We start from the raw sequence: 27238 nt of genomic DNA on the forward strand, positions 1-27238 counted from the left end.
GACTCGCACCGCAGGCAGCCGCTTGCGCCGGCTGGCTCAGAGAAAAATAACATAGACGCTAACCTTGAGAAAAATTCCAGTATTCTTTACCGACGTATACGACATGATAATTCCGTTGAATCTCGAGCTTTGCGTAGTAGGAAGAGTAAAGGCTTGCACCACATTTCACATGTAAAACCGTTTATTGAAAGATAATCTGCTTTTTAAGTTTGTCTTTGCCGTATAACTTTTCACTTCACATTTCTAGTATGCTTTGTCAGACTTAAGAAACTGTTAACATGCAACAATGTTTGAAGTTAAATATCCAGTCTAGAACCTAGGGAACATTTTTAAACAGAAATTACGATTGCATTGTTATAGTGAACAGACGACACAGTGTTGTATTTGTACATTCTTGCTTGTTAGTTGCACGATTACGTAACGACTATAAGGCTCACATACTTAGAACATATACTGGCACTACTAATAAGATTTTAATGCAACATTTTGGTTTACTTGAAAATATATTCTGGATTTAAAGTACTTTCTGTGAGATACCAGATGACACAGTGGTTAGTTTATGTGACAGCATCACGATTTTATCACGACGCTACTAATGAGTGACAATTTACAATGTTGCTTTTGCGGTGTATCTGTTTTATATCTGCACAGTTTTACTGAATTCTTCTGGAAAGTAAAACAGGTTTTAGTAGTAACTTTTGTAGTATAGCTACAATGAGACAGGGTTTTCCGTAGCACAACAATACGTTACAGCACAGTACGTTCTTTACCACAACAATAAGCATAATAACTAAGATATCTGTACGCAAAGCATTTCACTTTCGTTTATCATGAGGTAAGTACATTGTCTTCTGCAGAACTTAGCTTTCGGAGGACGATAACTACGACACTTCCACAGAGATTATCTTACAGCAAGACGCACAGTTTAGCGCTACAGTACACGCATTTGAGTGATTAATCTTATACTTAAAACACTTATTTTTAGAGATTTTTAATTACAAAGAAAGTTTTCCGTGATACATTTCATTCCACTGCTGTAATCTGTAACACCTGAGGGTATAATTACATTAATCCTCAGGGGGGTACATGCTTACTTTGTGTACCATGTGTGTGGCAAGCACAAGGAACCCTAGCTAATATGGTATTTGCTTATACAACTTTACACATCGGTACCATATTTCTCTAACACACAAATTACACAGCTATCTGATCTTGTAACTGAGAGATAAACTTTTTTTATTACATCAGTGACACATGTTTACGTAATTACACCATTGGATAACTTCACACTTACGAAATTGTATTTTGTCTGTACTGTGTGAACTCTTCATATTTTTTCGGAACCATTGTGATACTATGAGAGCTTTGAATGATGTATTTGGTAAGGGAGCATGATTTTAAAGTACGTTTGAGATAGATGACACTATTGAAATGAGCAGAGAATTTTTTTTAGGCTTTGAAATTATTGGAGGAAGCTACGACGATTGTGAGAATTGACTGAGATATTATGATATTATTACGACGACGATGTGTACTATGCTGTTGAGATATGTTTATGATCAATAAGATGAGGCTACCGTATATGAGGAATAAGAAGTATGTTGGAAACCAAGAATCGTGCTTTAAGAGTTATGAAATGTGCGTAAATGCGTGACTGTATCACAATGCTGACGAATATTTTATTTGGACACTTATATTTATAGAATTTTCTTTCTACAGATTTGCAACGCTAATTCTTGACCTGTGAAATATTTTTATGTGAGACTGTCACTGTAGCGGAAACTGCTGTCGTAAATATTTCCGTAAGAAAGTTAAGTGACCACCTGCACGTAATGCGTCGCAGGCACCCACCTGGGCGACAGCCGCCCGAAAAAAAGCCATTAGCCTTTCAGCGGCATAGGTAGAAAAAAAAGGGGGGGCCATTATACTCGCTATTGACATTTCCTTGTTGAAAGCATACTGTGGAGCTCGTAATTGATGATATTTACTGAAATGCCTAATGAAATGACGAGAAATATTTTTACATCTGCACACCTGATTACGACAAGCGTCTTTCTACGAGAGTTGAGAGAATTTCTACTAACTTATGAAATGTCACATGACTATTGAATGATATTTTTATGCTTTGGTTTGCGTAATTGCTTATTTCATTTGATACCTGTTTTCCAGCTGTGTTACAGCATTAGTTTTATAAAATAAACTTAGATGCTTTTGCTAATGTGAACACTTTCTGTCAACAGATCTATTAAATGATAATTTTGTAATCCACATTCTTTAAAAAAAGGAGCACTTGGAAAGGAAAGAACAATAAGAAGGGACTAGTAACAGTAACTGGACACATAATTTTCTTTTCAAGTTCATAGTAATATTTTTTTTATAATAAGTTGTTGTGGTGCACCACTTTAATTTACATAGACATTAAGATGTGAATATACACTTCCCTTATCGGCATTGTTGTTTTTACTGTAATATCTTTTCTGCTTGAGCTTTGTCATGTATAGATATAAGTTTTATATTTTTTATATTTTTTATATTTGCTGCTGCTGTTTGCCAGGCATAGTGCTACTGAATTTTAAATTGTGTTACCCTGTTAAGCTAGTTTTACTACTGACTTATTTTTCTTGCTACTGTACATTGGCTCATATTAGTTGTAATGTTGCATTGCTTGGTAATTTATATTTACTGTAGCTTGCTTTGCAATTTTCCATTTTTTGCATTGCTGTTTGTGTTAATTTGTTATGTGCTGCTGCATTGCCTCGTCCCTTAGTTTAGTATCTGAGCTCAGTAGATTTAAGTTAGCTTAAGACGAGACTATATAGGAAACTAACTATTATAAATTTATAAGAAATGCATTGAGAAGCTATCAGAAAACGGTCTGGCAAAATAAAAAGGATACTGTACAGTGGAGAAAAACTATTTTTGACAGAGGATGTGAACAAAATACAGAAGGCAGGCTTAGATAGGACTTTTGGGAATAATGATGAATGAAGCGAGATCTCCAAGAAGCAAAGAAAGTTTTGTTTGCAAAATACTGCAATGAAACAAACCCTGCCCTTTCCTTTTGTGTTATCCCACTATGTGTATGGGTACCCTTGTGTATATATGTTCTTCCTGTCTTTATATGTTTACCTCATCAGACTTTTGTTGTAGAATTTTTCTCACACTCAGCTACATGAACTATGATGAGGAATACTGTTATCCTCAAATATAATTTGCATTAATAATATGTTATTTACTTTGTAAAGATGTTAGACATTATTAATTCCGTTCTGTTTAATGCTCATGTGTGAAGTTGATGTTTCAAAAGTTATTGTGATCTTTTATGTATGTACTCATGTCATAATTCCTGTAACACTGATGTATATGTTTATTTCTATTCTTTTGTAAAGCCCCTATCACTACAAATGTTATCTGTATTATTATGTTCTTTAATGATGTATTTTGTACCTTTGTTATTGTATTTTTATGTTATCAAATTGTAATTGTTACCAGTTCTTCAAATTAAGTATCATTTCACTGCACACATTTCTGTTGGTCATAGTATATGGACAATATGTGAGTAGTAGGGACTGATAGTGTTTGCACGTGTGTTAATGATTCAGCAAGGGACTGGATAACAGCATTGCTGGTTCTAAGGACAATTTCAAAAACTTTGTGAGTGCACAAGTGGTGGTTTATGGACTTGTTATATTCTCCGCAAGACTCTTCGATGGTGATTGTGCACCTGCACAGTCGCAACAGATGGCTGCTGGCTGTCTCTTCAAGGACTACAGTGGGTCTACATCTTTGATGATCCATCAATACCATTATTTCTACAAGGACTGCAGTGGGTCTGCACCTCTGGTAGCCCACCAATACCGTAATCTCTACCAGGACTACAGTGGGTCTGTTGTGTGATGACCTACCTACCAATATTCTTCAAAACGTCGAATGACTCTGCTGTGGGTTTGCTATGTTGTGGCCCATTACCTGTCTGCATGTCAAGAGTCAGCACTGTCTTTCCGTTGGAAGGACAACACTACTTCTTCAAGACTGCATGGAAATCCACTACTTCTATGTGCATTTTCTTTTACTGCTCAGACTTTGAGAAAAACTCTGCATTTTTACTGCGATGAACAATGTGGACTGTCTTTATGGACTGTGAGAAATTTTTAGCTTTTGACCAACATTGTATCAATAAGTGTGTGCATTTGATTTCTTTGTTATTTTAATTATGAAAAATTTTTTTCAAATCTGTATTGGCCACTGCCCAATCCAATTTGTAAAATTTTTTGTGGGGAGCATGGGGGCTATGTAAGTAGGCTGTTCAGGTTTTTTTATTGGTAACGCCACCTCTGTCTGAAAATCACTGGCTGTGCTGTGTGCAGTCTGTGTCTAGTTTGCATTGTTGTCTGCCATTGTAGTGTTGGGCAGCGGCAGCTGGATGTGAACAGCGCGTAGCGTTGCGCAGTTGGAGGTGAGCCGCCAGCAGTGGTGGATGTGGGGAGAGAGATGGCGGAGTTTTGAAATTTGTCATGAACTGCTATATATATATATATATATGATGATATCAAGGTAAATACATTGTTTGTTCTCTGTTAATATCTTTCATTTGCTAACTTTCCCTATCAGTAGTTAGTGCCTTCCATAGTTTGAATATTTTATTTAGCTGGCAGTAGTGGCGCTCGCTGTATTGCAGTAGCTTGAGCAGCGAAGATTTTTGTGAGGTAAGTGATTTGTGAAAGGTATAGTTTAATGTTAGTCAGGGCCATTCTTTTGTAGGGAATTTTGAAAGTCAGATTGCGTTGCGCTAACAAAATATTGTGTGTCAGTTTAAGCACAGTCATGTATAATTGTTCAAAGGGGACGTTTCAAAGTAATCAGGCATCTGAAGCCTTTTTACAGATGGGAGTTCGATTCTTGGAAGTGAATATTTTTCGAAGTGGCAGCCTAGACTAAATGGAATAAAACCTCCCACGTCAAATGGTTTTTCTTACATAGCTACAACTGGTCAGAAAGATAAGTTTTCGTTTCGCCTGTTGCAACTCCAGTTCTTACTGGTTTACCCATCGAGTGTCATTTTTGTTTTGAAAGTAAAGTTCTGAAGTTGTATTTGAATATAAATAATAGAATTTTCAACTGTGATTGGGATTCGTTGGCCAATTCTAGTGTGTCATTTTAAGAATACCAAACGTACTTATAAATGTTAAGTATGTTGAAATCACGTTTGTGTACGAGTTTTGTACTAGAAACATTCCTCCTGTTTGTAGAGAATATGTAAGTAGGCTGTTTAGGTTTTCATATTGGTAACGCCACGTAGCGCACAGTATGAAAATCACTGGCTGTGCTGTGTGCAGTCTGTGGCTGGGTGGCATTGTTGTAATATTCGCTATTGTAGTATTGGGCTGTTGGCTGTTAACAGCACGTAGCGTTGCGCAGTTGGAGGTGAGCCGCCAGCAGTGGTGGATGTGGGGAGTGGGATGGCGGAGCTTTCACATCGGATAATGTGGACAGAGACAGTAAATTTGTAATATTGAATATCATGAACTGCTATATATATTATGACTTTTGAACACTATTAAGGTAAATACATTGTTTGTTCTCTATCAAAATCTTTCATTTGCTAACTACGCTTATCAGTAGTTAGTTCCTTCAGTAGTTTGAATCTTTTATTTGCTAACGATGCCTATCAGTAGTTAGTGCCTTCAGTAGTTTGAATCTTTTATTTAGCTGGCAGTAGTGGCGCTCGCTGTATTGCAGTAGTTCGAGTAATGAAGATTTTTTGTGAGGTAAGTGATTTGTGAAACGTATAGGTTAATGTTAGTCAGGGCCATTCTATTGTAGGGATTTTCGAAAGTCAGATTGCGTTGTGTCAAAAATAATGTGTGTCAGTTTAAGCACAGTCCTGCACAATTTTTCTAAGGGGACGTTTCATATGTCGACCCTTAGCCGAGGATACCTCACTGGAATCTTCTGATTTTTTTCTTGTATTTTGTGTAATTAGTGTAGCTATTGTTTATTGCTAGCGCGTAATTATAGAGAGAATTTCCTTTGTAGTTGTAGTTTTTCATTGTTGTACAGTAAAACACTTGTGGCATGCATGTAGATCTGCACCAAGTATTTCGCAGCTGCGCTTGCGATTAACTAGATATTATTTTCAGTGCTATGTTAATGTGTTTTCTTATTTTGCTCTTCAAATTGTGCTTTTCTGTGTTGTTGTGTGAAATATTGTGACAATAATGGCGTGTGAAAAACGTAATACTAGGCTCCAAAGTAAACTGAGAAATGACAGTGAAGACGAAAGCAGTGTGTTATCGCCACCGTGTAATGAATTAACTAATGTTCAAACTAGTAATTTGGTAATTGTGCATAGGGAAATGGAGCGGGCGGCAAATAATGGTGTAGACAGTGAAACAAGTAGTGAACAGGGAGGCATTATCGATCGATCGGTCGGCAACAGCTCGCCTCAGGAACCCGAAATGACAGAACACAATATCGCAAATACTGTAGACTCTGGTTTTGGGTCCTCACCGTTTTCTCAAATGAGTCAAGACAGATTTTCTGCTCGTCAAAATGTGAATGGAGCCGGTGCAAATGCACTGCCGAAAAGCATAGAGGAACAGATTCCAGGCACTAATACATTATTATTGCAATTAATGCAACAAATGAAACAAAATCAGAGACAAACACGGCAACAGTTAGACACAATGGAACAAAATCTTCGGAAGTTAGACACCACGCTTGAACAAACACGTGAAGGTTTAACTACTGAGTTACATAAAATCGAATCGAAATGTCAAAAAGTCTGTAATGACGTAAAAACACAAATTTGTGAGCATTTCCAAGCAATTTTTTTGAGTCATGAAAATGCATTACAGAATCACGAAGCAGCCATAAAGGAACTGCAAACTATTGTTCATGAAAATCACGACACCTTGCAAGCTAAAATTGACTCAGTTGCATCTACCGATTCGGTTACGCAACTTGCAAAAACTCACGAAAACTTAAAGGGCACAGTAGATACTCTGTAAATTGGTCCAGAAAGACACATGGAGGACATTAGTTCATTATCAGAGAAAGTAGATGAACTTTCGGATCAGCTAAATAATTTGTCTACGAAGGTAGATGGTAATCTGAGTCACACAAAACCGGTAGTCTCTGATGACACAGAAGAGTGCGAACAAATTAGGAAATTAAAACAAAATCAGAATCAAATTAATACGCAACACCAAAGAGAAATCCGGGAAGTACAAGATCAGCTAACACAGGTAACACAAGAATTACGTATTTCAGAGGACACTCGCGCTCCAATACAGGAAGAGGGACATAGAAATACGAAACAGCCACAAAATAATAACACGGGGTACTTCGGAAACTATGAAAGACATTGGCAAGGTACACCGAATTTTGAGATGGAACTGCTGAAACGAAGTAACAATGACCGATATGCGGCTCGCCGACATGATGATTTTGAATATAAGCTGTTTATTACTACACGTAAATTCAAAACATTTAAGAATTCTGGCAACGACATTCATCCACAAGCGTGGCTTCATCAATTCTCTCATTGTTTCCGTCCCAACTGGTCATTAGAGCACAGATTAGAATTTATGTGTGGCTATTTAGAGAATGAACCAGCTGTAAGAATGCGATCGGTCATTCACGATTGCCACAGTGAAGGAGAATTTTATCATGCCTTCCTCTCAGCATATTGGTCTCAAGCTACACAAGACCAAGTAAAACATAACATCATAATGGTGAAACATTTCGAACAATCTGAATTTTCCAGTCTTGTGAAATATTTTGAAGACATGTTGCACAAGAATCAGTACCTGTCAAACCCATACAGCCCCTCAGAACTCATCCGCATTTGCTTAATCAAATTACCTGAATATTTACGACATATTATTTTGGCAGAACGTTGCAAGGACGACATTGAAGCTTTTCAAGGACTCTTACAAGAATTAGAAATTGACACTGACAATCGTGGAACGCGAAAAGAGTAACACAACAATTACAGGTCACATCCGTCGCAATTCCGCGATGAAAGAAATAATAACTGGACACGACAAGGCTATTCTCACAACACAAATTGTGACCAAAACAGGCACCACCCGTATGACAACCATTGGCAGAGTAGTAATAATTACAGAGAAAGATCGCATTTCCATAGTAATGAATATGACAGAGACAACCATAGAAACAGACAATATGTGAACCAAAACAATTATTATCAAGGGAGACAGTATAACTTCAGACACAACGGTCCACCGCGCGGTTACAATTCAGGGAGAAATTCTACAACACTTAACTGACAAGTAAGAAACTACAGGAACTACTGACATGACGACAGACGATATAATCATAACGACAGACCTGAATTTCATCAGAACTGGCGGGATTGAAACAGGGCAGAGCCTTCTCGTCAAGGTGAATTTGTAGAAGTTTGGTCTCGTAATCCTAATAACGACGCGCGCCAACAAAGAGGCAGACAATGACTCGCACCGCAGGCAGCCACGTGCGCCGAGTGGGCTTCAGAAAAATAACGTAAGTTAACTTTGAAAAAAAAAAATCCAGTTTTCCTTACCTCGTATACCGCATGATAATTGTGTTCAAGCTGAAACTCTGAGTACTATAAAGATTAAAGGATTGCACCACATTTCACATGTAAAACCGTTTATTGAGAGGTAATCTGTTTTTTAACTTAGTATTTGCTAGGCCTATAAAATTTTTCACTTCACGTTACTAGTACTCTTTGTCACACTTAGAAAATGTTAACATTGCAACTATGTTTTAAAATAAACTATCCAGTCTAGAACCTAGAGAACTTATTTAAACAGAAATTATGAATGCATTGTTATAGTGAACAGACGACACAGTGTTATTGTGTATGTACATTCTTGCTTGTTAGTGGCACGATTACATAACGACCATAAGGCTCACATACTTAGAACATGTACCGGTACTGCTAATGAGATTTTAATGCAACATTTTGGTTTACTTGAAAATACATTCTGGATTTAAAGTACTTTCTGAGAGATATCAGATGACACAGTGGTTAGTTTATTTGACAGCTACACGATTATATCACGACGCTACTAATGAGTGACACAATTTATATTATTGCTTTGGCGCTGTATCAGTTTTATATCTGCACAGTTTTTATGCACTATTCTGGAAAGTAAAACATGTTTTAGTAGTAACTTTTGTGGTATAGCTACAATGAGACAGCCTTTTTCGTAGCACAACAATACGTTACATTATAGTACTTTCTTGATCACGGCAAGGTACTAACTACGATATCCATATGCAAAGCATTTCACTTTCGTTTATGGTGAGGTAAGTACATTGAGTTCAGCAGAACTTTGCTTACAGAGGACGATAACTACGACACTGCCATCTTACAGCAAGACGCACATTTAGCGCTACAGGACACGCATTTGAGTGATTAATTTTGTACCTAAACCATTTATTTTTCAAGATTTTTGAATTACAGAGAAAGTTTTCCGTGATACATTTCATTCCATTGCTGTAATCTGTAACACCTGAGGGTATAATTACATTAATCCTTAAGGGGTACACGCTTACTTTGTGTACCATGTGTTTGGCAAGCACAAGGAGCCCTAGCTAATATGGTATTTGCTTATACAATTTTACACATCGGTATCATATTTCTCTAACACAGAATTACACAGCTATCTGATTATTTGACAGAGAAACAAACCTCTTTTTACTGCGTCAGTGGCACATGTTTACGCAATTACACTGTTGGATAACTTCACACTTATGAAATTGTATTTTGTCTCTACTTTGTGAACTGTTCAAATTTTTTTACAGAACCATTGTGGTAGTAAGAGAGCTTTGAATGATGTATTTGGTATGGGATAATTATTTTTAAACTACGTTTGAGGTAGATGACACTATTGAAATGAGCAGAGAACTTTTTTTTAGGTTTTGAAATTATTGGAGGAAGCTATGATGATTTTGAGATGTGATTGATCTGTTATGATGTTATTATTACGACAACGATGTGTATTATGCTGTTGAGGTATGTTTATGATCAATAAGCTGATGCTGTATGAGGAATTTGATTATGCTACATATTTATAATGATGAAATATTGAAGAATGTCGACGAATATGTATATGTGTAATGAGGTAAGGAGTCATGAATAGCAGTCAGGGACTCTGATACGTGAAAAAGGATGTTGGAAACCAAGTATCGTACTTTATGAGTTAAGAAATGTATGTACATGCGTGAATGTATCACAATACCGCAAAATTTTTTTGGACACTGTTATATTTATAGGATTTCGTTTCTACAGATTTTTACTGCAAATATTTCGACCTGTGAAATTTTGTTTGTATCAAACTGTCACTATAGATGAAACTGATGTCGTAAATATTTCGGTAAGGAATGTAGGTCACTGTAAGCACCCAGCTGTGTGACAGTCGCCTGGAAAAAAGCCATTAGTGTGTGCCTGTCAGAGGCACAGGTGGAGGAAAAAAGAGGCCATTATCCTCGCTATTTTAACATTTCTTTGTAGAAAGCATCGCAAATATGACACGCCCAAACTTGAAAACATATGTTTACACTGTGGAGCTCTTAATTTATGATATTTACTAAATTGCCTAATTAAATGAAGAGAAACATCTTTACATCTATTGTCTTTCTAGTTGAGAGATTTGTTACTGCCTTTGGAGACGCCATTTGCCTAGTGAATGACGTTTCACACATTGCTTTGTATATATTTGCTCATTTTGTTTAATATCTAGTTTCAGGCTGCACTGCAGCATTGATTAAAATAAAATTTAATAGATGTACTAATATAGATATTTTATGCCTACAGTTCAAGTAAATAATAACTTTATGATCTACTTCAAAAAAAAATAAACGAAGAAGCACAAAAAGACATTTCCCTTCACGGGAATTGCATACATAATTTTCTTTTCAACTACTTGGTAATATTTTTCGTAGAATAAGTTATGGTGCACCACTTTAATTGCATAGACTTTAAGATGTGAACCTACATTTCCCTTACCTGCATTTTTGTCTTTAGTGTACTATTTTCTCTGCTTGCTGGTTTGTCATGTTTAGATATAAGTTATTACATTTTCTGCTGCTTCCTTTGCCAGTTTGTATGTTTTTGTCATTGCTGTTTGTGTTAATTGTTTTGTATTGCTGCATTGCCTCATCCCTTAGTTTAGCATCTGAGCTCAGTAGATTTAAGTTAGCTTAAGAGGGGGCAGGCTATATAAGAGAATGAGTTGTGATGAATTGGAAGAAATGCATTGCGAAGTTATAAGAAAAAGATTTGGGCCATTATTTAGAAACAGGGTATGAACAAAACAGTAGGGTTTAGGGACAACAGATATAGATAGGACTTTTTGGGAATAATGATGAATGAAGGGAGATCTCCAAGAATACTGCAGTAAATCAAACCCTGTAGTTTCCTTTTGTATTATTCCGCTATGTGTTTGTGTACCCTTGTGTATTTGTGTTTTTCCTGTCTTTATGTTTTTAGCTAATAAGATTTATGTTGTAGAATTTTTCTAATACTCAACTACATTCACTATGATGAGGAATACTGTTATCTTCAAATATAATTTGCATTTATAATATGTTATTTACTTTGTGAAGATGTTTAGACATTATTTATTCTGTTTTGTTTCAATGTTCATGTGTGAAATTAATGTTTTGAAAACTATTCTCATTATTTTATATATTTACTTATGATGTACATGTTTATTTCTATTCTTTTGTAAAGCCTGTGTTACTACAATTGTTATCTGTACTGTTATGTTCTTTAATGATGTATTTTGTACCTTTGTAATTGTATTCTTATGTTGTAAATTTATAATTGTATAGACACCAGTTCTTCAAATTAAGTATCATTTCACTGCACACGTTTCTGTTGGTCATACCATATGCACAATATGTGAAAAAAAGAGGACTGTTAGTGCTTGCACATGTGTTGATAATTCAGCAAGGGACTGGTTAACAGCATTGCTGGTTCTAAGGACAATTCCAAAATCTTTGTGAGTGCACAAGTGGTGGTTTATGGACTTGCTATATTGTCCGCAACACTCTTTGATGGTGATTGTGCACCTGCACAGTCGCAACAGATGGTTGCTGGCCGCCTCTACAAGGACTGAAGTGGGTCTGCACCTTTGATGGCCCACCAATACCATTATTTCTACAAGGATTGCAGTGGGTCTGCACTTCTGGTGGCCCACCAATACCATAATCTCTACCAGGACTACAGTGTGTCTGCTCTGTGATGACATACCTACCAATATTCTTCAAAACTTTGACTGACTCGGCTGTGGGTTTGCTCTGTTGTGGCCCATTACCTGTCTGCATGTCAAGAGTCAGCACTGTCTTTCCGTTGGAAGGACAACACTACTTCTTCAAGACTGCATGGAAATCCACTACTTCTGTGTGCAATTTCTTTTACTAATGAGACTTTGTGAAAAAAACTGTAATTACTATTATGTTGAATGATTAGGACTGTCTTTATGGACTGTGAGAAAATTTTAGCATTTGACCAACATTGTATCAATAAGTGTGTGCATTTGATTTCTTTGTTATTGTAATTATGATTACGAAAAATATTTTCAAATCTGAATTGGCCACTTCCCAAAACAATTTGTAAAATTTTTTGTGGGGGGCATGGGGGCTACGGAAGTAGGCTGTTTAGGTTTTTATGTTGGTAACGCCACGTAGCGCACTGTATGAAAATCACTAGCTGTGCTGTGTGCAGTCTGTGGCTGGGTGGCCTTGTTGTAATATTCGCTATTTTAGTGTTGGGCTGTTGGCTGTTAACAGCACGTAGCGTTGCGCAGTTGGAGGTGAGCCGCCAGCAGTGGTGGATGTGGGGAGAGAGATGGCGGAGTTTTCACAGCGAATGATCTGGACAGAGACAGTAAATTTGTAACATTGGATATCATGAACTTATATATATATTATGACTTATGAACACTATTAAGGCAAATACGTTATTTGTTCTCTATCAAAATCTTTCATTTGCTAACTATGCCTATCAGTAGCTAGTGCCTTCAGTAGTTTGAATCTTTTATTTAGCTGGCAGTAGTGGCGCTCCCTGTATTGCAGTAGTTCGAGTAACGAAGATTTTTTGTGAGGTAAGTGATTTGTGAAACGTATAGGTTAATGTTAGTCAGGGCCATTCTTTTGTAGGGATTTTCGAAAGTCAGATTGCGTCGCGCCAAAAATATTGTGTGTCAGTTTAAGCACAGTCTTGTACAATTTTTCTAAGGGAACGTTTCAAATACACCAAACGATTCCGTAATGGCAGGGAACCGGATGGAGTACGTTTATTAGCTTTTTATTGAACTGTATGTGATTGGTGAGAGCCCAGCAGACATATTTCATCTGATCGTGCAAATGACGAGAGTCTAGACGAAGCAAAAGACAGTATTTAATTGGAAGAACATAGTACTTCAACAGGCACACGCAGAACTGTTACACTTATCGGTGTCATATAGAGAAGAATACAGCGGACGTTACATATGGACCGCCTCGGTCCTTATCATTTACATATAGAGCTGTAACATCAGCGTACTCTTCATTAGACTGTCATAAGTAACGCTAGACTGCGGTAGCTCTCCCAGTAGCCTTGGCCGTGAAGATAATAACTGCATTACCTGTGTGTTAGGGGTGTTGCATACCTTTTCGGTATTAGCTCATTTCTATCTCTTCGTCTGTGTATGCAATCAGTATCTTACTAGATTTCCCTAGAAACCGGAAGAAGTGAAACGTCTAGAAACTAAATGAGTATATGTAAGGGATCTTGTAACCTACAGAACATTCGTCCACGAGACTCAGAGGGCCATAGACATGGGTTTCCAGGTAGATGCCGTGTTTCTTGACTTCCGCAAGGCGTTTGATACAGTTCCTCACAGTCGTTTAATGAACAAAGTAAGAGCATATGGACTATCAGACCGATTGTGTGATTGGATTGAAGAGTTCCTGCATAACAGGACGCATCATATCATTCTCAATGGAGAGAAGTCTACCGAAGTAAGAGCGATTTCAGGTGTGCCGCAGAGGTGTGTCGTAGGACACTTGCGGATAACATCGGGAGTTCAGTGAGCTTTTTGCGGATGATGCTGTGGTATATCGAGAGGTTGTAACAATGCAAAATTGTACTGAAATGCAGGAGGATCTGCAACGAATTGACGCATGGTGCAGGGTATGGCAATTGAATCTCAATGTAGACAAGTGTAATGTGCTGAAAATACGTAGAAAGAAAGATCGCTTATCATTTAGCTACAATATAGCATGTCAGCAACTGGAAGCAGTTAATTCCATAAATTGTCTGGGAGTACGCATTAGGAGTGATTTAAAATGGAATGCCCATACAAAATTAATGTTCGGTAAAGCAGATGCCAGACTGAGATTCATTGGAAGAAGCCTAAGGAAATGCAATCCGAAAATAAAGGAAGTAGGTTACAGTACACTTGTTCGCCCACTGCTTGAATAGTGCTCACCAGTGTGGGATCCGTACCAGATAGGGTTGATAGAAGAGATAGAGAAGATCCAACGGAGAGCAGCGAGCTTCGTTACAGGATCATTTACTAACCTCGACAGCGTTACAGAGATGATAGATAAACTCCAGTGGAAGACTATGCAAGAGAGACGCTCAGTAACTCGGTACGGGCTTTTGTTGAAGTTTCGAGATCACACCTTCACCGAGGAGTCAAGCAGTATATTGCTCCCTCCTACGTATATCTCGCGAAGAGATATTATAGCCCACACAGAGGCATGCCGACAATCTTTCTTTCCACGAATAATACGAGACTGGAATAGAAGGGAGAACCGGTAGAGGTACTCAAGGTACCCTCCGCCACACACCGTCAGGTGGCTTGCGGAGTATGAATGTAGATGTAGATGTAGATTTTTGTTCTAAGTAGTTACCTTTCTGTCTGTTACTTAAAAATAAACAATATTTATAGCAGTATTGAAATTATCAATGCTTAATTCAGGTTTTATTCGGATATTGTTGATATGTCACGTGAAACAAAGGGATGTTGTACCACTAATTTAAAAAATACAGATTCATTGTATAGCGCTAGAAAACGCAAATTCATATAAAAAGGTAACATGTAAAAAAAAAAACACTGCAAAACAAAAACATATCAGATATCGCGTCAATACTTCGTCGATCTTATATAAAACATGTTTATATTATTCATAAACAGCTTTTGCACTTATCAATAATAATGGGAAACTCTTGCCTTTGATCATGATGAATTACGTTCCATGGAGAACAAAACAACGACAATAATTATATAGATTTTGTATGTTTGGGCATCTTAACTGTACTTGCATCAAAAGCAGTGACTTTGGTTACATCAAAGTGGAGAATTTACGTGATCGACTAATTTTGATTACTTGTAAAGTATAATTTATATTGTGTAAGGATGTAATATGAACTAACACTGAAAGATATGCGGTTTTAATTGTGTACAAAAAAGGGAGAAACCAAAGAGAGAGACGACTCTTTATTTTTCCTGCTATATACTGGCATTACTATCGCGTGCAAGAGGAACAGAATGTAATATAAATGTAGCGAACATCATGTGGTCCATTCTTTTTAGCGGCACTCAGTTGGTAGAGAGCAACTCTATTTATAGCAGATCCAACTCCTTCGAGAAGGATGTGAAGGTAGACAATTTTAAGTTTGTTGTTGAATGATTCCCATTTGCTGAGTAATCCTATGAATATTGTTTAGTGACGAAGTCACTTTTTCTCGTTACAGTATCAATAACACTCGTAACTCACATCGGTGCCCGACGTAAACCCGCATGTCTTTGTGGAGGCACGTTTTCAAGAATGCTTCTCTGTATACGTATGGTGTGGTATGACAGAAAATCAGTTGATTTGCCTTGTGTTACAGCATCATTTTACGCGGCCGCATTATCTAGTCTCTCGAAAACGAATTTAAAAGTCATTGTAAGTATTGCCTTTGGCTATAAATATGAGTATGTTCTTCTAACATACTTAGTCATTAAACTTAACATTCCGCAGGATACGGATCGGCAGACATGGCCACGTTTCTTGGCCATCATGGCCCCCCATCGTTATCCCTTGGGGTTTTTGGAGACGGTTGATAGGCAAACTTAATTTATATCTATAAATCTATGGGTGCAATGGCTGTTTGATGAAGACGTTTCAGTACGGATGCGCAACCAACATCCGAACTCCTACGGGAATCACAAACCTGCCAGAAAGGGTTAATGGCGGGGATCGTTGCGATCCAGCGAAGGGGTCGTTGGGAATTTGTGTCCACTGGAAAGCGTGTCCGCATGGGAGAGCGAACCGTTCTGAAAAAGCGGAGCATTCGGGTTCGAGTCCTAGTAATTACGTGCTTCCAATTTCTTTCCCATCCCGTTTCCTTCCAATTTCTTGCAGCCCGAATATTCAGGATATTACGAAGAAACAGTGAACACAATCCATCATTTGAATTACAAATATTATTGCCCCATGAAGGAATGCCAAGACGAGCTCACAAGAATTCATGTGGTCGTGTCAATAGATGTTAAATGTGCATTGAAGTCCTAGGTGCATTGTACGAAAGTCAGGTATGAACTTAATCATTTGTCATTACTTAACAGCTTCTGTGAGTATTTCTTTGGGTTACAGTCTAAGGGGTGTATCTCTGTAATGAAAAAAAAGTTTCATATCCTGTGAAATGTTTTATTCGAATTAGTCTATACTACCACAACCTAATATATTTACTATTCCTCCTGAAACAGCGTGTAAGTTCGTGAAGACAGGTGTCTTCAAAACCATATACTTCAGGTGGACCAGCTCCGTTTCCATTTGACGACTTTATTTTTCCTGCTATATACTGGCATTACTATCGCGTGCAAGAGGAACAGAATGTAATATAAATGTAGCGAACATCATGTGGTCCATTCTTTTTAGCGGTCACGGAGCGATGTAGCAAAGTTGTTAACGTGCTGAGGTACGTGGGGTCCAAATTCCGGCCCAGAGACTAAGTTTTAGGTCGGTTTGGTGGCTGATTGAGGGCGGGGGTGGGCAGTTAATGGAACAGTTCAGTTTTAGGTTTCCGTGATTTTATGGTAGTTCTGAGGCAAATACTGGAGTGCTTCTTTTAATAAGGTCATTCCCGATATCCTTCTTCATCTTGTACAGTCTGAGAATCAATTCCTCTGTAATGATCTCATCGCTGACGCGACATGAAGCGATAATCTTTCTTCCTTCTCATAAAACATGCATCCACCACCGTACAGGCATTGAACGAGAGGGAAAAAAATGTAATGTGCTATTGTCTTGCTCTTGTAGAGAGAGGAAACAATAGACTAAAGCAACGTTCATTCAAAATGGTTTACCTTACTGAGAAAGTACACAACTCCTGCTTCGTGGCAAATGTATGGACGTCTTAAACAATGCTTTGGAGTCTCAGCGCAGACGCTTAACGTAATGGATTAGGCAGGTCCGCAAGAGGAAGATTAACGACGCCGCGACTGGCTGGCTGCCTGCCCGCCTGCCTGCAGTTAACAGGGGCTCTCCGTTTACTACAGTAACCCTCACACAGTCTCGGCGTGTAGTGACGCGGCATGATGAAGCTCTCACAACCAAGAATCTCACTTACCAGAGCCTTATTCTCTGCTCTGTTGTATCTCGAGTAACCATACGGTAGACAACAGCAAAGAAATATAATGTATACCTGACTTTTTGATCCGTCTCTGACACCACAACCATGAAACTGCAGAATATATTAGTATAATCTTCTTTCGTGAAGGTGGTGCCCCACATGTTGTACCTACTCAAAAAACGGCATAGTTCACCGCTAAGAACTGATGATTGACCCGCCTCAGTCCTCAGACTTATCATTGATTTCATTTAACTTTTAAAACAGCTTTCATGGCGATATACGCTGATCAGCCAGAACATTATAACCTCTGACCTACCATCGATATAAACCTGCCCGGCCGATCGAACCATCAAAAGGCGAAGAATGACTGCTAGTCAGACACACACACGCACACACACACGGTGCAGGTGGTATCAGTGAGCGAGCTGCCCTTGTGTAGAATGAGGAAGGCGCCGTGACCTATCTCAGTTTGACCGAGGGCAGATTGCGATGGCCCAGAGGCTCGGCACGAGAATTTCGGAAACTGCACGACTTGTCGAGTGCTGCGGTGAGTGTCTTCAACACGTGGCCAAACCAAGATGAAACCACGTCCAGATGTTGGGGTTGGGTGGCCTCTGCTGATTACAGACGTCGGACGTCGTAGGCTGGCCAAACTGGTAAAACAGGACAGGCAGTGAACTGTGGCAGAACTAACACCAGAATTGAAGGGGACCACACCGTGGTTCAGGTCGAAAAAATCGATTTTCGGTTTTCATCATATTTCGATAGGTTTTATTTAAATACTCTGAAAAGGATTTTGCTGAAAAAAATTTTTTTCGTGCATTTAAACGGTCATTTTCCTACCACGTGTGTTTATGTGCCACGCCCACTTTTCTGTCACCCACTTTTCTGCATATGTTTTAGATCTTTATATCCCCTACATTGCACGTTAGGGATCTTTCTTTACTCCAGAGTGTGTTGGCTATCCTTGGAATGCAACGGTCGGTATTCTTTTGTTTCTGCTGTTTGTAAACAACACGCTTTCAAACACGCAGTTAGTTTTGTTCAAGAGTGATTGTGAGTAGATGTCATAGAAAACTTGCAGGTATACTATGGGCATGCTATGGGCTGCCTCGTGATGACTGGGTGTTGTGTGGTGTCCTTAGGTTAGTTAGGTTTAAGTAGTTGTAAGTTCTAGGGGACTGATGACCATCGATGTTAAGTCCCATAGTGCTCAGAGCCATTTGAAAGAAAATCTGGAGGCAATGAAGAGAGATGTTTGGGACATATTCTTCCATAAGTCCTCTCCTGATGATAAGCCATGTCATGGATTGTGTCCATCAGAAGAAAATTCGTGGTGCAAATACAATAGGGCTCAGGCAACTGTAGAATCTTATTCTCACCAGCAGTCTCTTCCTGCTGCTGTTATTAGAGCAATTAATCCTATTTCCAGAGACTTGGCTCATCCTGACCTTCTAAGGAAATGTCTGCATGGACGGACACAGAACCAAAATGAATGTTTCAACAGCATAATTTGGAACCGCCTTCCTAAAACTGTATTTGTAGGCATGCATAAAATGAAACTAGGAGTTCATGATGCTGTTATTACATTCAAGTATGGTAATATTGGAAAGTGTTGGGTACTGAAAAAGCTGGGCATTAATCCTGGTCAAAATATGATCACTGGACTACAACATTGCGATAAAATGAGGATAGCCGATGCAGACAGCTCTGCATCTAATATGGCCAAGAAAGCAAGACAAACATCCAGGAAGGTGAAAAAGAAACTGGAAGACCTGCTAGAGGCCAAAGGAGGGCCATCATATGCAGCAGGACAGTTTTAATTAACTGTAAGTAACAAATTTCAAGAGTTTTTTCTTTAAAGTCAATTTCCTGCAAACTAAAATTTTCAGTACATATGCCCCATTAAATCATAAACTATCATAGATAAATGAATGAAATTTTCAGAGACTCTGCAGAACATAAAAAGCCACCTCTGGTATTACATTCATCAATATTCCCCCATTAGGAAGGCCACAAAAACTATTTTCTTCAGAATAAACTTAATATTTTTTGTTAATAAACTTAAAAAAGTATTTCTTAAAAACAATAAAAAGGATAAAGTAGAAAGTTGACTCTACTAGCATCATGTAACATACAGTAAAAATATTAATGTCCTGCATCAAATAGTTTTTTTTTCAAAAATGGGTCAAATACTTGCCTAAATTAACATGGGTTAGATAGGCAGGGTGTGGTCACCTTAATTCTAAACAAAGTACAAGTATGTCTGAACACATAGTGCACCGTACACTCCTAACGGTGAGCGTCCCCAGTAGACGACCCATTCGTGTGCCAATGTTAATGCAAAACATCGGCATCTACGACTGGAATGGGCACGTGACCATCGGCACTGGACTTAGGCGTAGTGGCAGAGCGTTGCGTGGTCTGACGAATCCCGATACCTTCTTCATCATGCCGATGGGAGGGTGCAGGGAACAGCTCCCTGACTCCTGTATTGCGGGTCGGAGACAATCCGGCGACGGCTCCTTTAGACTCAGGGGAGCTTCGTGCAAGGCATTTTGACGGCCAACGACTATCGTACACTGGTTGCAGACCACATATACCCTTTCATCATGATCATGTTTCCCGACAGCACCGGCAGTTTCCACAAGATGATGTGCCATGTCACAAGGGCAGGAGTGTGATGGAGTGGTTCGAAGAACACAGTCGCGAGTTCCAATTAATGCACTGACCTTCCAGTTCGCTATACAGGGTATTACAAAAAGGTACGGCCAAACTTTCAGGAAACATTCCTCACACACAAATAAAGAAAAGATGTTATGTGGGCATGTGTCCGGAAATGCCTAATTTCCATGTTAGAGCTCATTTTAGTTTCGTCATTCCAACGTGATCAAATTGTAAATTTTCACAATCAACATGTGTGGGCTGACGAGAATCCGCACGCATTTGTGCAATCACGTCATCAACACAGATTTTCTGTGAACGTTTGGGCAGGCAGTGTTGGTGATGTCTTGATTGGGCCCCATGTTCTTCCACCTACGCTCAATGAAGCACGTTGTCATGATTTCATACGGGATACTCTACCTGTGCTGCTAGAACATGTGCCTTTACAAGTACGACACAACATGTGGTTCATACACGATGGAGCTCCTGCACATTTCAGTCGAAGTGTTCGTACGCTTCTCAACAACAGATTCGGTGACCGATGGATTGGTAGAGGCGTACGAATTCCATGGCCTCCACGCTCTCCTGACCTCAACCCTCTTGACTTTCATTTATGGGAGCATTTGAAAGCTCTTGTCTACGCAACCCCGGTACCAAATGTAGAGACTCTTCGTGCTCGTATCGTGGACGGCTGTGATACAATACGCCATTCTCCAGGGCTGCATCAGCGCATCAGGGATTCCATGCGACGGAGGGTGGATGCATGTATCCTCGCTAACGGAGGACATTGTGAACGTTTCCTGTAACAAAGTGTTTGAAGTCACGCTGGTACCGTGATTTCCCTAAATCGCTCTAGGCAAATGCTGGGATGGTTCCTTTGAAAGGGCACGGCCGGCTTCCTTCCCCATCCTTCCTTAATCCGATGAGACCGATGACCTCGCTGTTTGGTCTCTTCCCCCAAACAATGCAATCCAATCACGCTGGTACGTTCTGTTGCTGTGTTTCCAGTCCATGATTAATGTGATTTGAAGAGAAGTAATAAAATGAGCTCTAACATGGAAAGTACGCGTTTACGGACACATGTCCACAAAACATATTTTCTTTCATTGTGTGTGAGGAATGTTTCCTGAAAGTTTGGCCGTAGCTTTTTGTAACACCCTGTATATGGCCTGAATGATCACGTCAGACTTCATTGCCCTCTTCCTGAAATTTATAGGAATTAGGTGACGTGTGTGCAGGTGTGGTGCCAACTACCTCCACTGCCCTACAAAGTCCTCATTGCTTGCACGCCACGATACGTCGCCGCTGTTATTCGTGGCAACGGAGAACGGAGGACACACCGACTATTAGGCAGGCGGTCATAGTGTTCTGGCTGATCAGTATAAATCCTGTGGCGTCAAAATGTTCATATGAGTGTGAATTCTTAATGGACCAAACTGCTGAGGTACTACTTGAAGTAACTTAAACTGACCCATGCTAAGACAAACACGCACTCCTATGCCCGAGGGAGGACTCGAACCTCCGGCGTGAGGGGCCGCTCGGCCACTCCGCGCGGCTCCTATGGCGTCATTTAGAAAGAAATCAACTATAAGCCACTGTTGTCATAGAGTAAAATATATTATGTATCAAAAGTAACAAACGATATCAATCTTCCTTCTACGCATACACTCTAGTTCTAAAACTCTGTGTGGAGGAGGCAGTCAGTTTTGTCAGTGTAAGATACAGCATCTGATCAAAAGTATCCAGACACTTAGCAGCATACATTAATATGCATTGTGTCCAACGTTCGCCCTTATGACTGCTTCAACTATGCTGGAGACACTGAACGACTGTAAGGGAATGGCAACCCGTTGTTCCTTGAGTGCTGAAACCAAAGAAGGTAGTAGTGTCGAACGCTGGGGTCTGGAGGCAAGTCGAAGTTCTAGCTCATAATTCACCCCAAAGGTGTTCCGTAGGATTCAGATCAAAGGTTCAGTTCGGAACTCTGGGCAGGTCAGTCCGTTTTAAGCATGCTATTTTCACAAGCTATTGCCCCACAGTTGCTCCTTTATGACAGACTTTCATGCACACTCATTGTCTCCGAACTATTCCCTTTTTGTACATATTACAGAATGGTGTGAAATGTGTTCATATGTTTCCGAATTTTGCGTTTTCTTAGCCACAAATAAAGGTACCACACGCTAACAACGATAAATAGCGCCATACCGTAACATCCCCTTCTCCGAACTTCATTGATGGCTCAAAAATGGTTCAAATGGCTATGAGCACTATGTGACTTAACATCTGAGGTCATCAGTCCCCTAGAATTTAGAACTACTTAAACTTAACTAACCTAAGGACATCACACACATCCATGCCCGAGGCATGATTCGAACCTGCGACTGTACCGGTCGCGCAGTTCCAGACTGAAGCGCTCGGCTCATTGATGGCCCTAAACAGTATGAGAGCTAAAGTTCTGCAAGCATTCGCTGTACCCAAACCTTTCCATCGGATTGCAACACTGTACAGTGTACTTCATCACTCCAGATCACTTGTTCCAAGTCATTCACTGTCCAGTAGCGTCCCTCTTCACACCACCGGAATATCGCTCAAAACTGACTACAGAGATCTCTACCTTTGAGGAGCTTCACGACCGTTGTGTCCCATCCTTTTTAACTCCCTACGCAGTCACTGTGCCACCTGGACTTTTGGTAACACTTTGGAACTCGCGAGTGATTATTTCCGCAGATGTCATGCGATTCCGTGTAGCGACTCACCGTAATGCTCGACATGCCCTATCCATCAGCATTTGAGGACTCCATGGTCTTGGTGTAGCTTAGTTTGGTTCTTAGCGTTTCCACTTCACAGTTACATGACCAGCTGGTGACCTGATCTGCTTTGGATGGACTGAAATGTCCCTCATGTATTTGTTACTCAGGTGACACCCAATGACAAGTCCACTTGCCAAATCAATGAGCTCTGCTGAGCGATCCATTCAATTGTTGTTGCTTCTCTACTGTCAATCTAATGCACCTCGCCTCCATTTATACACTCCTGGAAATGGAAAAAAGAACACATTGACACCGGTTTGTCAGACCCACCATACTTGCTCCGGACACTGCGAGAGGGCTGTACAAGCAATGATCACACGCACGGCACAGCGGACACACCAGGAACCGCGGTGTTGGCCGTCGAATGGCGCTAGCTGCGCAGCATTTGTGCACCGCCGCCGTCAGTGTCAGCCAGTTTGCAGTGGCATACGGAGCTCCATCGCAGTCTTTAACACTGGTAGCATGCCGCGACGGCGTGGACGTGAACCGTATGTGCAGTTGACGGAGTTTGAGCGAGGGCGTATAGTGGGCATGCGGGATGCCGGGTGGACGTACCGCCGAATCACTCAACACGTGGGGCGTGAGGTCTCCACAGCACATCGATGTTGTCGCCAGTGGTCGGCGGAAGGTGCACGTGCCCGTCGACTTGGGACCGGACCGCAGCGACGCACGGATGCACGCCAAGACCGTAGGATCCTACGCAGTGCCGTAGGGGACCGCACCGCCACTTCCCAGCAAATTAGGGACACTGTTGCTCCTGGGGTATCGGCGAGGACCATTCGCAACCGTCTCCATGAAGCTGGGCTACGGTCCCGCACACCGTTAGGCCGTCTTCCGCTCACGCCCCAACATCGTGCAGCCCGCCTCCAGTGGTGTTGCGACAGGCGTGAATGGAGGGACGAATGGAGACGTGTCGTCTTCAGCGATGAGAGTCGCTTCTGCCTTGGTGCCAATTATGGTCGTATGCGTGTTTGGCGCCGTGCAGGTGAGCGCCACAATCAGGACTGCATACGACCGAGGCACACAGGGCCAACACCCGGCATCATGGTGTGGGGAGCGATCTCCTACACTGGCCGTACACCACTGGTGATCGTCGAGGGGACACTGAATAGTTCACGGTACATCCAAACCGTCATCGAAGCCATCGTTCTACCATTCCTAGACCGGCAAGGGAACTTGCTGTTCCAACAGGACAATGCACGTCCGCATGTATCCCGTGCCACCCAACGTGCTCTAGAAGGTGTAAGTCAACTACCCTGGCCAGCAAGATCTCCGGATCTGTCCCCCATTGAGCATGTTTGGGACTGGATGAAGCGTCGTCTCACGCGGTCTGCACGTCCAGCACGAACGCTGGTCCAACTGAGGCGCCAGGTGGAAATGGCATGGCAAGCCGTTCCACAGGACTACATCCAGCATCTCTACGATCGTCTCCATGGGAGAATAGCAGCCTGCATTGCTGCGAAAGGTGGATATACACTGTACTAGTGCCGACATTGTGCATGCTCTGTTGCCTGTGTCTATATGCCTGTGGTTCTGTTAGTGTGATCATGTGATGTATCTGACCCCAGGAATGTGTCAATAAAGTTTTCCCTTCCTGGGACAATGAATTCACGGTGTTCTTATTTCAATTTCCAGGAGTGTACTAACGGGTCCATTTCTCGTTGGATCTAGTGGTCAGTTACGCATTATAAATGGGCGTCCGGATACTTTTGATCAGATAGTATATTTTACTGTATGATAGGAGACGTTTATGATGCATTTTATGCTAACTGACTCCATGAGCATTATCGCCATATAAACAATTTTAAAAGTTTTGTCATACCAAACGATAGTGAGGGGCCTGAAACTGGCTGTAGTAAGTACTTACTATAAGCTCTTGGTGGTGAGCTACAATATTTTTTAAATGTACTCTTGTGTCTTTCATGAGGCTGGATGTTGGAGACTTCAGCTGTGAGTTGCTTTTTTATGGAGCACAAAAGCTATTTTCATGCTGAAAGGTTCCTGCAGTGAAAAACTGACCCAATAGCAGCGTAAGATTTTTATTATGGATATTAATATTCGTATATATTTGCATATCATGTCGCGTGTCCACTTTGCATGCTCGTGTACAGTGAGAGAGAGAGAGAGAGAGAGAGAGAGAGAGAGAGAGAGACATTTTTCCGCATCTCGTAAAGTTCTGATACGTGACGTTCGCACTGAGGAGGATTTTTGGTCGCAGGAGAAGTGTTTTACTACAGGACCGCTGAGGAAGGGGCTGCAGTGGAAACGGTGAGGATAGCAGCCGCTCACTCACAGACCAGACTCGTGTGTGAGGTGCCACTGAGGCCGGCCAGGTTGCAGCCACTCTGCTGAGCCTGGCTGATATTTGCTACACCGTGCTAAGTCTTTGTGTGTGCCAGAGATAATTAACTTTTTATTACTTTCGTCACTACAGATCAGCTTCCAGATTAACTGTTAGAGTCATATTTTCTAAACTGATTAATGAAATTGATAACTGGACTCTTTTCTTCTCTACGATATTGCAGTGCCTGTATTGCTCTGATTACGATGCAAAGTAACTTCGCGTCGTAATCAGAATAACACAGGCTCTCCAATATCGTATTTATCTGCCGAGATCAGGCAGGGGACTTTCAAGTGCGACGTCTGACCTGTAAGGGAATATACATAATGGATGTATGAGTACTGTTCGTAGACACGTAGTGGGCGACATATGGAAGATTGGGTGTGGCCGTCTGTGCTGCACGTACAGCCAAATAATATGCGATAAGCAGGAAATCCGGGTTCGAATTCCGCTCCGGCACAAATTTAGATTCCCGTCATTCCATTCTACAGCTGATGGTAGTCCTTATTCGCAATTGCAAATTCACTTAATTCTTTTCTTCAGGGGGGATTCTTCTAAGCCCAAGTGGCTACTAGCTGACCAGTCACTTATCATGTTACCAAGCTTCCTCGTAATGTGAATGATTTGCCTTACAATATTTTGTTGTAGTTTAATTTTGCTTCTTGAATTAGTGTGCATAGACATTGAGTGGATTTTCCTGCGAAGTACACAAGTACCGTTCTGTGACTGCACTACGGATATGCATTTCGTAAATGATTTGTTACGTTGCAGTAAGTGGTATACTCGTTACATGTTGGTGAGTAATTTGTGCCTGTGTAAAGCAGATGACATACAAGATTACAGGTAGGTTGCAAATTGTGGTCTAAATCCACAGGCCAAACTTCAGTTGTCTGGTCGTAACTGTGAGCTTTTTTATTGCTCTAGGAGATGATTCATTTGAGCTAAAACACATGAAATATTGTTGACTTCATTACGTCAGTGATAAAAAGATTTACTTAACTTGATAATCTAAAATTGTTGTTGACTATTGGAGCATCACTTGAACTAATTAACAAGCTGGTCTCTTGAAGTGTGGTGTTCAACATTTACAAAAGTACTTGTCGATCTGAGACTTCAACAACTGTTTAGATATAATCGATGATTTTGACTGCTGCAGCTGAAGTCACGAAATGGGGTAGACGACATCCTTGCTCGGCTCCATATTGGCCTCCGCGCGAGGGCACTGATGTGATGAGTGAGAGAGACCGTGTCTTCTAAAGCCTCTTTAATTCGTCATTGCGCACTGCAGCAAGACGTAGCTTATGTCTGTGGTATTGATGTGCGTTGCCGTCTTTGGTGTGGCACCGCGATCTTTGGACGATACCACACGATGTTTCAGATGTAATTAGAAACTGAAAACTAGAGCACACCCTACATGTTGTCTTTATGCGGTCAGAATCGTCATCTACTGTGCGCATTTTGTTAAAAAGTAGTAAATTACTTCCGTTGCTAGTCATGAGACTATCTTTTGAGTATTTTTAGCGAGCCTTATTGATTAAACTCTTGGTGGATGAAATTGTTTTCCATCTACATCTACATCTACATGACTACTCTGCAATTCACATTTAAGTGCTTGGCAGAGGGTTCGTCGAACCACAATCATACTATCTCTCTACCATTCCACTCCCGAACAGCGCGCAGGAAAAACGAACACCTAAACCTTTCTGTTCTAGATCTGATTTCTCTTATTTTATTTTGATGATCATTACTACCTATGTAGGTTGGGCTCAACCAAATATTTTTCGCATTCGGAAGAGAAAG

Source organism: Schistocerca serialis, chromosome 7 (assembly GCF_023864345.2).
Source record: "Schistocerca serialis cubense isolate TAMUIC-IGC-003099 chromosome 7, iqSchSeri2.2, whole genome shotgun sequence".
NCBI classification, from domain to species: domain Eukaryota; kingdom Metazoa; phylum Arthropoda; class Insecta; order Orthoptera; family Acrididae; genus Schistocerca; species Schistocerca serialis.